General features: G+C 48.4%; 1 pseudogene; it reads right to left on the reverse strand.

Moving 5' to 3' along the window:
- LOC121847379 overlaps nucleotides 1-10,071 on the reverse strand; it is a 32,176-nt pseudogene extending 22,105 nt beyond the window's left edge.
- Nucleotides 10,072-12,385: the final 2,314 nt, after the last annotated feature.

Below are 12,385 nucleotides of genomic sequence, written 5' to 3' on the forward strand. Positions count from 1 at the left end.
TCAGGACACACAGGGCCAACTACAGGAGACACACAGGGCCAAGTACAGGAGACACACAGGGCCAACTACAGGAGACACACAGGGCCAACTACAGGAGACACACAGTCATATCAACATCAGGACACACAGGGCCAACTACAGGAGACACACAGGGCCAACTACAGGAGACACACAGTCATATCAACGTCAGGACACACAGGGCCAACTACAGGAGACACAGTCATATCAACATCAGGACACACAGGGCCAACTACAGGAGAGACACACACACACACAGGAGACACACAGGGCCAACTACAGGAGACACACAGGGCCAACTACAGGAGAGACACACACACACACAGGGCCAACTACAGGAGAGACACACACACACACACAGGGCCAACTACAGGAGAGAGACACACACACACACACAGGGCCAACTACAGGAGAGACACACACACACACACACACAGGGCCAACTACAGGAGAGACACACACACACACACACACACAGGGCCAACTACAGGAGAGACACACACACACACACACACAGGGCCAACTACAGGAGAGACACACACACACACACACACACAGGGCCAACTACAGGAGAGACACACACACACACACACAGGGCCAACTACAGGAGAGACACACACACACACAGGGCCAACTACAGGAGAGACACACACACACACACACACACAGGGCCAACTACAGGAGAGACACACACACACACACAGGGCCAACTACAGGAGAGACACACACACACACACACACAGACACACACACACACACACACAGGGCCAACTACAGGAGAGACACACACACACACACACAGGGCCAACTACAGGAGAGACACACACACACACACACACACACACACAGGGCCAACTACAGGAGAGACACACACACACACACACACAGGGCCAACTACAGGAGAGACACACACACACACACACACAGGGCCAACTACAGGAGAGACACACACACACACACAGGGCCAACTACAGGAGAGACACACACACACACAGGGCCAACTACAGGAGAGACACACACACACACACACACACACACACACACACACAGGGCCAACTACAGGAGACACACACACACACAGGGCCAACTACAGGAGAGACACACACACACACAGGGCCAACTACAGGAGAGACACACATTCATATCACTGACCGGATCACAACTTAACTCACAATCACATCTATATGCCAGAACAGTGATGCCTGACATCATGGATTTGAACTGGGCTCAAGTGGCAGATGTGTGTGTGTGTGTGTCAGCGTGTGTGTGTGAGCGTGTGTGTCCTCTCACCTCTTTGGGCAGCAGGGAGATGAAGTCTCGTTGGAACTGAGGCTCAATAACCTGCATCATGTGCTTCACCTGATTGGACTCACAGCTGTCAATCAAGTCATCCAGAGCCAATAGGCGCTCAGGACCACTCCACGCCTACAAGAAGGGGGGAGGGGCATCAATACATATTTGATCAAAACTGTCAAGGCAAAAAGGGTGGCTACTTTGAAGAACCTCAAATATAAATCAATTGATTTGTTTAACACTTATTTTGGTTACGTGTGGAAGACGGAACACTGGGAATCAGAAAGATTAACATTCCTTCCTGTGTTCACCATTCATTCATACCCCAGAACCAGAGAGGGAGGGAGGGTCCATTCATTAATACCCCAGAACCAGAGAGGGAGGGAGGGTCCATTCATTCATACCCCAGAACCAGAGAGGGAGGGAGGGTCCATTCATTCATACCCCAGAACCAGAGAGGGAGGGAGGGTCCATTCATTCATACCCCAGAACCAGAGAGAACCAGGGAGGGAGGGTCCATTCATTCATACCCCAGAACCAGAGAGGGAGGGAGGGTCCATTCATTAATACCCCAGAACCAGAGAGGGAGGGAGGGTCCATTCATTAATACCCCAGAACCACAGAGGGAGGGAGGGTCCATTCATTCATACCCCAGAACCACAGAGGGAGGGAGGGTCCATTCATTCATACCCCAGAACCACAGAGGGAGGGAGGGTCCATTCATTAATACCCCAGAACCAGAGAGGGAGGGAGGGTCCATTCATTAATACCCCAGAACCACAGAGGGAGGGAGGGTCCATTCATTAATACCCCAGAACCAGAGAGGGAGGGAGGGTCCATTCATTAATACCCCAGAACCAGAGAGGGAGGGAGGGTCCATTCATTAATACCCCAGAACCAGAGAGGGAGGGAGGGTCCATTCATTCATACCCCAGAACCAGAGAGGGAGGGAGGGTCCATTCATTAATACCCCAGAACCAGAGAGGGAGGGAGGGTCCATTCATTAATACCCCAGAACCAGAGAGGGAGGGAGGGTCCATTCATTCATACCCCAGAACCAGAGAGGGAGGGAGGGTCCATTCATTAATACCCCAGAACCAGAGAGGGAGGGAGGGTCCATTCATTAATACCCCAGAACCAGAGAGGGAGGGAGGGTCCATTCATTAATACCCCAGAACCACAGAGGGAGGGAGGGTCCATTCATTAATACCCCAGAACCAGAGAGGGAGGGAGGGTCCATTCATTAATACCCCAGAACCAGAGAGGGAGGGAGGGTCCATTCATTAATACCCCAGAACCACAGAGGGAGGGAGGGTCCATTCATTAATACCCCAGAACCACAGAGGGAGGGAGGGTCCATTCATTAATACCCCAGAACCACAGAGGGAGGGAGGGTCCATTCATTAATACCCCAGAACCACAGAGGGAGGGAGGGTCCATTCATTAATACCCCAGAACCAGAGAGGGAGGGAGGGTCCATTCATTCATACCCCAGAACCACAGAGGGAGGGAGGGTCCATTCATTCATACCCCAGAACCAGAGGGAGGGAGGGTCCATTCATTAATACCCCAGAACCACAGAGGGAGGGAGGGTCCATTCATTCACACCCCAGAACCAGAGAGGGAGGGAGGGTCCATTCATTCATACCCCAGAACCAGAGGGGGAGGGAGGGTCCATTCATTCATACCCCAGAACCAGAGAGGGAGGGAGGGTCCATTCATTCATACCCCAGAACCAGAGGGGGAGGGAGAGTCCATTCATTCATACCCCAGAACCAGAGGGGAGGGAGGGTCCATTCATTCATACCCCAGAACCAGAGGGGGAGGGAGGGTCCATTCATTCATACCCCAGAACCAGAGGGGGAGGGAGGGTCCATTCATTCATACCCCAGAACCAGAGAGGGAGGGAGGGTCCATTCATTCATACCCCAGAACCAGAGGGGAGGGAGGGTCCATTCATTCATACCAGAACCAGAGGGGAGGGAGGGTCCATTCATTCATACCCCAGAACCAGAGAGGGAGGGAGGGTCCATTCATTCATACCCCCCAGAACCAGAGAGGGAGGGAGGGTCCATTCATTAATACCCCAGAACCACAGAGGGAGGGTCCATTCATTCATACCCCAGAACCAGAGGGGGAGGGAGGGTCCATTCATTCATACCCCAGAACCAGAGGGGAGGGAGGGTCCATTCATTCATACCCCAGAACCACAGAGGGAGGGAGGGTCCATTCATTAATACCCCAGAACCAGAGGGAGGGAGGGTCCATTCATTCATACCCCAGAACCAGAGAGGGGAGGGAGGGTCCATTCATTCATACCCCAGAACCAGAGAGGGAGGGAGGGTCCATTCATTAATACCCCAGAACCAGAGGGAGGGAGGGTCCATTCATTAATACCCCAGAACCAGAGTGGGAGGGAGGGTCCATTCATTAATACCCCAGAACCAGAGGGAGGGAGGGTCCATTCATTAATACCCCAGAACCACAGAGGGGGGGAGGGTCCATTCATTCATACCCCAGAACCACAGAGGGAGGGAGGGTCCATTCATTCATACCCCAGAACCACAGAGGGAGGGAGGGTCCATTCATTCATACCCCAGAACCACAGAGGGAGGGAGGGTCCATTCATTCATACCCCAGAACCACAGAGGGAGGGAGGGTCCATTCATTCATACCCCAGAACCACAGAGGGAGGGTCCATTCATTCATACCCCAGAACCAGAGGGGGAGGGAGGGTCCATTCATTCATACCCCAGAACCACAGAGGGAGGGAGGGTCCATTCATGAATACCCCAGAACCAGAGGGAGGGAGGGTTCAGAACCCTAGGGCTGTTCACCAGATATTAGATCCTGCTTTCTGGTAGGAGGGTAAATGAATGTAGGTGGTGCTGGAGGGAGGAGAGGTGTTTAATTATTTAATTATCTGAGGTTTGTTCTCCTCTAAATCGCACCACTCCATCCCAGAATGCCCTTCTCTCTCTCCCTCTGTTGATAAAGCACTCCAGGTTTCCCAGGGCTTCATGGCTGCTAATTAGTGGTCGTTATGGAGACGCAGCAGCAGAGGGGGTGTGTCTCTCACCTGGAAGGTGTGAAGCCAGTCCTGTAGGCCGGAGGGGGGCGGGCCTGAGGTGACACGTCTCCGCTGAGCTGAATGCCCATTGGCTGCTCGCAGGTCTCCAAAGGTAGTGGGAGTGGTCTGGAATGGAACGAGACTGCAGGGACTGAAGAGAGAGAGAGTATATATATATATATATACACATAATGACATTTGTAATGTCTTTATTGTTTTGAAACTTCTGTATGTGTGATGTTTACTGTTAATTTTTATTGTTTTTCACTTTATATATATATTCACTTTATATATTATCTACCTCACTTGCTTTGGCAATGTTAACACATGTTTCCCATGCCAATAAAGCCCCTTGAATTGAATTGAAATTGAGAGAGAGAACATGAGAAAGACCGGTTGAGAATTATAATTCAAAAGGTTTTGTCAGATATTATTCATCGTATTCAGACAGGTGTTTTACATGGACGACACATTGGGGATAATATAAGTACTGGAAACAATAGAACACTATGAACTCTGGGAAACCAGGCCTGGTATTCAGAGCCGATTTTGAAAAGGCTTTTGATAAAGTACGACTAGAATTTACATATCAATTCCTGAAATATTTACATTTTGGAGAATCTCTTATATAAATGGGTTAAAGTTATGTATAGTTATGTATAACTTTAAAGTACAGGGGTGTTAAGTACATTTTAAAAATACTTTAAAGTACTTAAGAACATTGTGTTTTTGGGGTATCTGTATTTTTATATATATCTCTACTTTTACTTTACTACATTTTCCCTGACACCCAAAAGTATTCATTACATTTTCACAGACAAATGATCTAATTCACACACTTATCAAGAGAACATCCCTGGTCCTCTACTGTCTCTGATCTGGAGGACTCACTAAACAGAGAACATCCCTGGTCCTCTACTGTCTCTGATCTGGAGGACTCACTAAACAGAGAACATCCCTGGTCCTCTACTGTCTCTGATCTGGAGGACTCACTAAACAGAGAACATCCCTGGTCATCCCTACTGTCTGATCTGGAGGACTCACTAAACAGAGAACATCCCTGGTCATCCCTACTGCCTCTGATCTGGAGGACTCACTAAACAGAGAACATCCCTGGTCATCCCTACTGCCTCTGATCTGGAGGACTCACTAAACAGAGAACATCCCTGGTCATCCCTACTGCCTCTGATCTGGAGGACTCACTAAACAGAGAACATCCCTGGTCATCCCTACTGCCTCTGATCTGGAGGACTCACTAAACACAAATAACGATGCTTCGGTGGGTGATTGTTGTTGATGTGTGCAGAGGGTCCCTGGTTCGGGTATGGGCGAGGGACGGTCTAAAGTTATACTGTTACACTAGGGTCCCTGGTTCGGCTACCTTCCTCCATCCCTAACCACTTGCCTCTAACCACTAGGCTAGCTGCCTCTAACCACTAGGCTAGCTGCCTCTAACCACTAGGCTACCTGCCTCTAACCACTAGGCTACCTGCCGCTAACCACTAGGCTACCTGCCGCTAACCACTAGGCTACCTGCCGCTAACCACTAGGCTACCTGCCGCTAACCACTAGGCTACCTGCCGCTAACCACTAGGCTACCTGCCGCTAACCACTAGGCTACCTGCCGCTAACCACTAGGCTACCTGCCGCTAACCACTAGGCTACCTGCCGCTAACCACTAGGCTACCTGCCGCTAACCACTAGGCTACCTGCCTCTAACCACTAGGCTACCTGCCTCTAACCACTAGGCTACCTGCCTCTAACCACTAGGCTACCTGCCTCTAACCACTAGGCTACCTGCCTCTAACCACTAGGCTACCTGCCTCTAACCACTAGGCTACCTGCCTCTAACCACTAGGCTACCTGCCTCTAACCACTAGGCTACCTGCCTCTAACCACTAGGCTACCTGCCTCTAACCACTAGGCTACCTGCCTCTAACCACTAGGCTACCTGCCTCTAACCACTAGGCTACCTGCCTCTAACCACTAGGCTACCTGCCTCTAACCACTAGGCTACCTGCCTCTAACCACTAGGCTACCTGCCTCTAACCACTAGGCTACCTCTAACCACCATTCTTTTCAAAACACAATCTGAATCCCTCCACAGCCTCAGAGGATCTAGATACTTTTAGCCTCTAAATTAGAATCCCTCCATGACCTCAGAGGATCTAGATACTTTTAACCATTAGAATCCCTCCACAGCCTCAGAGGATCTAGATACTTTTACAATTAGAATCCCTCCATGACCTCAAAGGATCTAGCTACTTTTAGAATCTGAATCCCTCCACAGCCTCAGAGGATCTAGATACTTTTAGAATTAGAATCCCTCCATGACCTCAGAGGATCTAGATACTTTTAGAATTAGAATCCCTCCACAGCCTCAGAGGATCTAGATACTGTTTTTAACCTCTGGATTACGATCATTGTGCTATATTATATATTGATCACAACAAATAGACACCTTTTACATTACCATGTAGTTGACCAATTAAATGGTCAATTATATGAGCACAAATATTCAATTTCACCAGGAATGGCAAGCTAGACAAATTTAAAAAATGGGCCTATTTATATAATGAACATGCATTCAGAGGGGAGAAGTTATTAAATATTAAAGCATTGGACCTCTCACTAAAGGCTTGAGTCACACAAAAACTATATACTTAAATCCGAAACAGTTCCCCAGCACATAAGGCTGGTCATGGATCACATCAACACCATTATCCCAGACACCCTGGACCCACTCCAATTTGCATACCGCCTCAACAGACCCGCAGATGATGCGATCTCTATTGCACTCCACACTGCCATTTCCCACCTGGACAAAAGGAACACCTATGTGAGAATGTTGTTCATTGACTACAGCTCAGGGTTCAACAACACAGTCCCCACAAAGCTCACCACTAAGCTAAACACCTTCCTCTGCAACTGAATCCTAGACTTCCTGATGGGCCGCCCCCAGGTGGTAAGGGTAGGCAACAACACATCTGCCACGCTGATCCACAACACTGGGGCCCCTCAGGGGTGTGTGCTTAGTCCCCTTCTGTACTCCCTGTTCACCCACTCCAATACCATCATTAAGTTTGCTGATGACACAACAGTGGTAGGCCTGAACACCGACAATAATGAGACTGCCAGTTCTCTGACTTCCTCCCTATAGGCAGTGTGGTGCCAGGACAACAACCCCTCCCTCAATGTGAGCAAGACAAAGGAGCTGATCGTGGACTACAGGAAAAGGCGGAACAGGCCCCCATTAACATCGACGGAGCTGTCGTGGAGCGGGTCCAGAGTTTTTCAAGATCTTTGGTGTCCACATCACCAACAAACTATCATGGTCCAAACACATCAAGGCAGTCGTGAAGAAGGCACAACAACCCCCCAAGAGACTGAAAAGATTTGCCATGGGTCCCCAAATTGTCAAAAAAATTCTACAGCTGCACCATCGAGAGCATCCTGACCGGTTGCCTCACCGCCTGGTAAGGTAACTGCTCGGCAGGGAGAGTACCAGAGGCAGGGTTACCAGGGAGAGTGTTACCAGGGAGAGTGTTACCAGGGAGAGTGTTACCAGGGAGAGTGTTACCAGGGAGAGTGTTGGAACTTTGCAGTGTTTCTTGCCTGGGAGAGTGTTACCAGGGAGAGTTACCTGGAGGTAGCTGGAACCTTTGCAGTGTTTCTTGCCTGAAGAGAACGGAGATGGACGAATGGAGACTGGTCCATGGTCCAACTTCCTCTTCATCTGATAGAGAGAGAGTCGGGGGGTGGAGATGGAGGAATGGAGACAGAAGAATGAAGAGAGGCAGAAAAGTTAAGCCACAGAAAGAAAGAAACAGAAAGTCACAAACTAGCATACCCATCCCTTCTATCATAAAGCTCCACACCCTAACCAACCACAATCCAACCCCGTAGAGTTGTGTACGTTTCCAGTAGCCTCGAAACTACCCGGCTCTGACGTTGTATTTACAGTGTATAAGGTGGGCTGCTCCCTGTCTCTGTGGCCAGGTAGAGGGTGACAGAAAACTGGAAAATATAACACACACCTGTAGTCTAATCAACTGTTTGCTGACACCAGCTACCAATACCCATTATAGGGAGGGAGTTTAAACGGTTAAAATATCAACAGTTCATTATGAATGGATTTCAAAAGGAAACGTCATGACAACGAATTATCATCACCTCAGTCGAAATAAAACATTTATAGATTAGTGAATGACAAAACTGGAGTATTTATTGCGTTTAAAAATAAAATAAAAAAAAAGGTGATTTGATTTTTTTTTAAATAATAATAATAATTCCACTCCCTTTCCTCCATACCGTTTCCAACCAACCGCACCTTAACCGCCCTGAATGACAAACACGCCGAAAATGACAGGAATGTGTCGCAAGCACCGACCGTAATAACCAACAGACAGACAACTCTACTGGCTGTTCCGGGTGCGGAGCGAACGGGGTGGTAATAACCAATAGATATCTGCCGTCGCTCACACACGTTTCCGGATTAAATACTCAATTCAACAAATACACACATCTGATACGTTTGGGGCGGTGGACAGAACACAGATATATAACGGGAATACACAATAACCCCCAAGCCAAGTGAAACCATACCACTGCTGCCCCGGGGGCAGGATGGGGCAGGATGCGCATCAAGTCACAGCAGCACACCCCACACACACACACACACACACACACACAGAAAGCCGAAAGGGAACTCCCGTTCCTGCGACACACACACACACACAGTCGCAGAAAGCCGAAAGGGAACTCCCGTTCCTGCGACAAACACACACACACACAGAGGTGTGTATGTTTGTGCGTAACACCACTTTCAAATGGATTTTGCCTAAACAACCGCGAACAAACATTCGCTCTGCCAGGTCAGACACACAGACACATTAGCTGTCTGTTCCTTATCAATCAGTTTCACGTTCATTCATCGACTCGCCGACACCTTCCTCCTACCGCAGCAGACTACACACGCACACACCGCAGCCCAGGGCACAACAGACGAATATATATGTCCGAAAATGGCCAAGCAATGATATACATTTAAATTCCATTCGGCCGATATTCGTTTCATTTTCAGAGTGTTTATTATCCACGCTCCTTTGAGGGAGAGAGAAAGAACCGGCGCGTCACGTACCGTCACTCCATCTCTATTCCGCAGTGGTCCATCTCTCTCCACTAGAGAAGGCTCGAGTGTAGCTACACAACTAGACCACCACCCCGCTATATAACGTATGATCATATAGAGGCTTTAGCCCAGAGAGTGTAAATCATACTTAAAAAGCCAACGTATAAAAAAAGGAGAAAATGATTTTTTTTTAAATGACCCCCCCCCAGTCACTTACTTTATAGAATATGAGCTTCAACGAGCCGTAGAAACCCATGGTGATGGTATTCCTGCGTTAGGACGCCCTCTGATCTACTTCAAGGTAGCACAAGTCCACAGCGCGATTTAGATAGGTAGTAACTCCTCTGGTCCGATCCTTCCTCTTCTCCCTCAGTTAGATACAACCTTAACGTTTCCTGTCGCTACGGACATGCTCCGACAGGACTATTTTCTCTCCCCCAAATGCAACGCGTATAAAAGGCAACTATTTCTTAATGTCGTTTCATTGTGGAGAAGGAAACTGCGAGTAACCACTTCCACTGGACGGTGTGTACCATTGCGTACCCCGTACATTACGACTAATACAACTAGAAGCAGAGTTCGATTTCACTGCATTGACCCAAGCTAGTTAGCCATATAAGCAGAGAGAGAGAGAGAGACAGAGAGAGAGAGACAGAGAGAGGCGAGGCAGCTCAAATACCGAGTGCCAAACCTACCGGGGTTGACAGAAGTCAGGCTGCTCGAGAGGAATGCCGAGAGAACGGCGGGGTGACGCAGCGGAGAGACACCGCATGACCATATTAGACACATTTTATTCCGATAACACAGACCCAACCAACACGAAGAAAAACAAACCAATTTTGATAAACTCCTATTAATCTATTACCACAACGTGGACAACCAAGCACAAAAAAAAACACCATCGTAGCCTTAATCTAACCCATATTCATCTGTTGATTTACTACACGCCCTTCTGTACTTCAACGATACACATATTTACAACACTGTACATAGCCATAATATAACATTTTAAAACGTCTCTATTCTTTTGATACTTTAGTGAGTGTAATATCTACTTTTCATTTATGATTGATGATTTTTTTTTTTGTAGGGGAAATGATTTCACTTACTTTAGCAATGTAAACATACACAGAGTACAAAACATTAAGAACACTTTCCAAATATTGTTTTACAACCCCCCCGCCTCCCCCCCCCCCCAGAACAGCCTGAAAATTGTCAGGGCATGGACTCTACAAGGTGTCGAAAGCATTACACAGGGATGCTGGCCCATGTTGACTCCTAAGTTGGCTGGATGTCCTTTGGGTGGTGGACCATTCTTGATACACACAGGAAACTGTTGAGTGTGAAAAACCCAGCAGCATTGCAGTTCTTGACACAAACCAGTGCTCCTGGCACCTACTACCATACCCCGTTCAAAGGCACTTAAATATTGTGTCTTGCCCGTTCACCCTCTGAATGGCACACATACACAATCCATGTCTCAAGGCTTAAAAATCCTTCTTTAACCCAGTCTCCTCCACCTCATCTACACGTCTCCTCCCACTTCATCTACACGTCTCCTCCCACTTCATCTACACGTCTCCTCCCACTTCATCTACACGTCTCCTCCCACTTCATCTACACGTCTCCTCCCACTTCATCTACACGTCTCCTCCCACTTCATCTACACGTCTCCTCCCACTTCATCTACACGTCTCCTCCCACTTCATCTATACTGATTGAAGTGGGTTTAACAAGTGACATCAATAAGGGATCATAGCTTTCACCTGGATTCACCTGGTCAGTCAGTCTATGTCATGGAAAGAGCAGGTGTTCATAATGTTTTGTACACTCAGTCACAATGTTGTCCAGGCGAGAGCGAGCAAGTTAGATAACCAGACCCTTGTTTGTCCTCTGTGTAGTGTGTAGTCAGTGTTGGGGACTTGTCCTCTCCCAGCAGGCCCTGCTGCAGCAGTCTAGAGGAGCATCTACCGAGGAAGATGAGACATGAGAGGGAGAGAGACCCTATACTACTGAAACAATACCGATTGGACCTTGACTGAACCAACGCCCTCTTTCACTTGCTTGTTGCATATCCCCATCCCAGTGTGAAACGTATTCCCCATCCCAGTGTGAAACGTATTCCCCATCCCAGTGTGAAACGTATTCCCCATCCCAGTGTGAAATGTATTCCCCATCCCAGTGTGAAACGTATTCCCCATCCGAAACGTATTCCCCATCTGAAACGTATTCCCCATCTGAAACGTATTCCCCATCCCAGTGTGAAACGTATTCCCCATCCCAGTGTGAAACGTATTCCCCATCCCAGTGTGAAACGTATTCCCCATCCCAGTGTGAAACGTATTCCTCATCCCAGTGTGAAACGTATTCCTCATCCCAGTGTGAAACGTATTCCCCATCCCAGTGTGAAACGTATTCCCCATCCCAGTGTGAAACGTATTCCCCATCCCAGTGTGAAACGTATTCCCCATCCCAGTGTGAAACGTATTCCCCATCCGAAACGTATTCCCCATCCCAGTGTGAAACGTATTCCCCATCCCAGTGTGAAACGTATTCCCCATCCCAGTGTGAAACGTATTCCCCATCCCAGTGTGAAACGTATTCCCCATCCCAGTGTGAAACGTATTCCCCATCCCAGTGTGAAACGTATTCCCCATCCCAGTGTGAAACGTATTCCCCATCCCAGTGTGAAACGTATTCCCCATCCCAGTGTGAAACGTATTCCCCATCCCAGTGTGAAACGTATTCCCCATCCCCGTGTAGTTGGGTGCCCTAGTTGATAACCGTTCAGTTTTGTTCATGTCCGTTTCTACATCGACACAGAGGTCCGGAACTGAACACATAAACAAATGACAGGTCAACATGTAAGCATG

This window comes from Oncorhynchus tshawytscha, linkage group LG10 (assembly GCF_018296145.1).
Source record: "Oncorhynchus tshawytscha isolate Ot180627B linkage group LG10, Otsh_v2.0, whole genome shotgun sequence".
Taxonomy (NCBI): domain Eukaryota; kingdom Metazoa; phylum Chordata; class Actinopteri; order Salmoniformes; family Salmonidae; genus Oncorhynchus; species Oncorhynchus tshawytscha.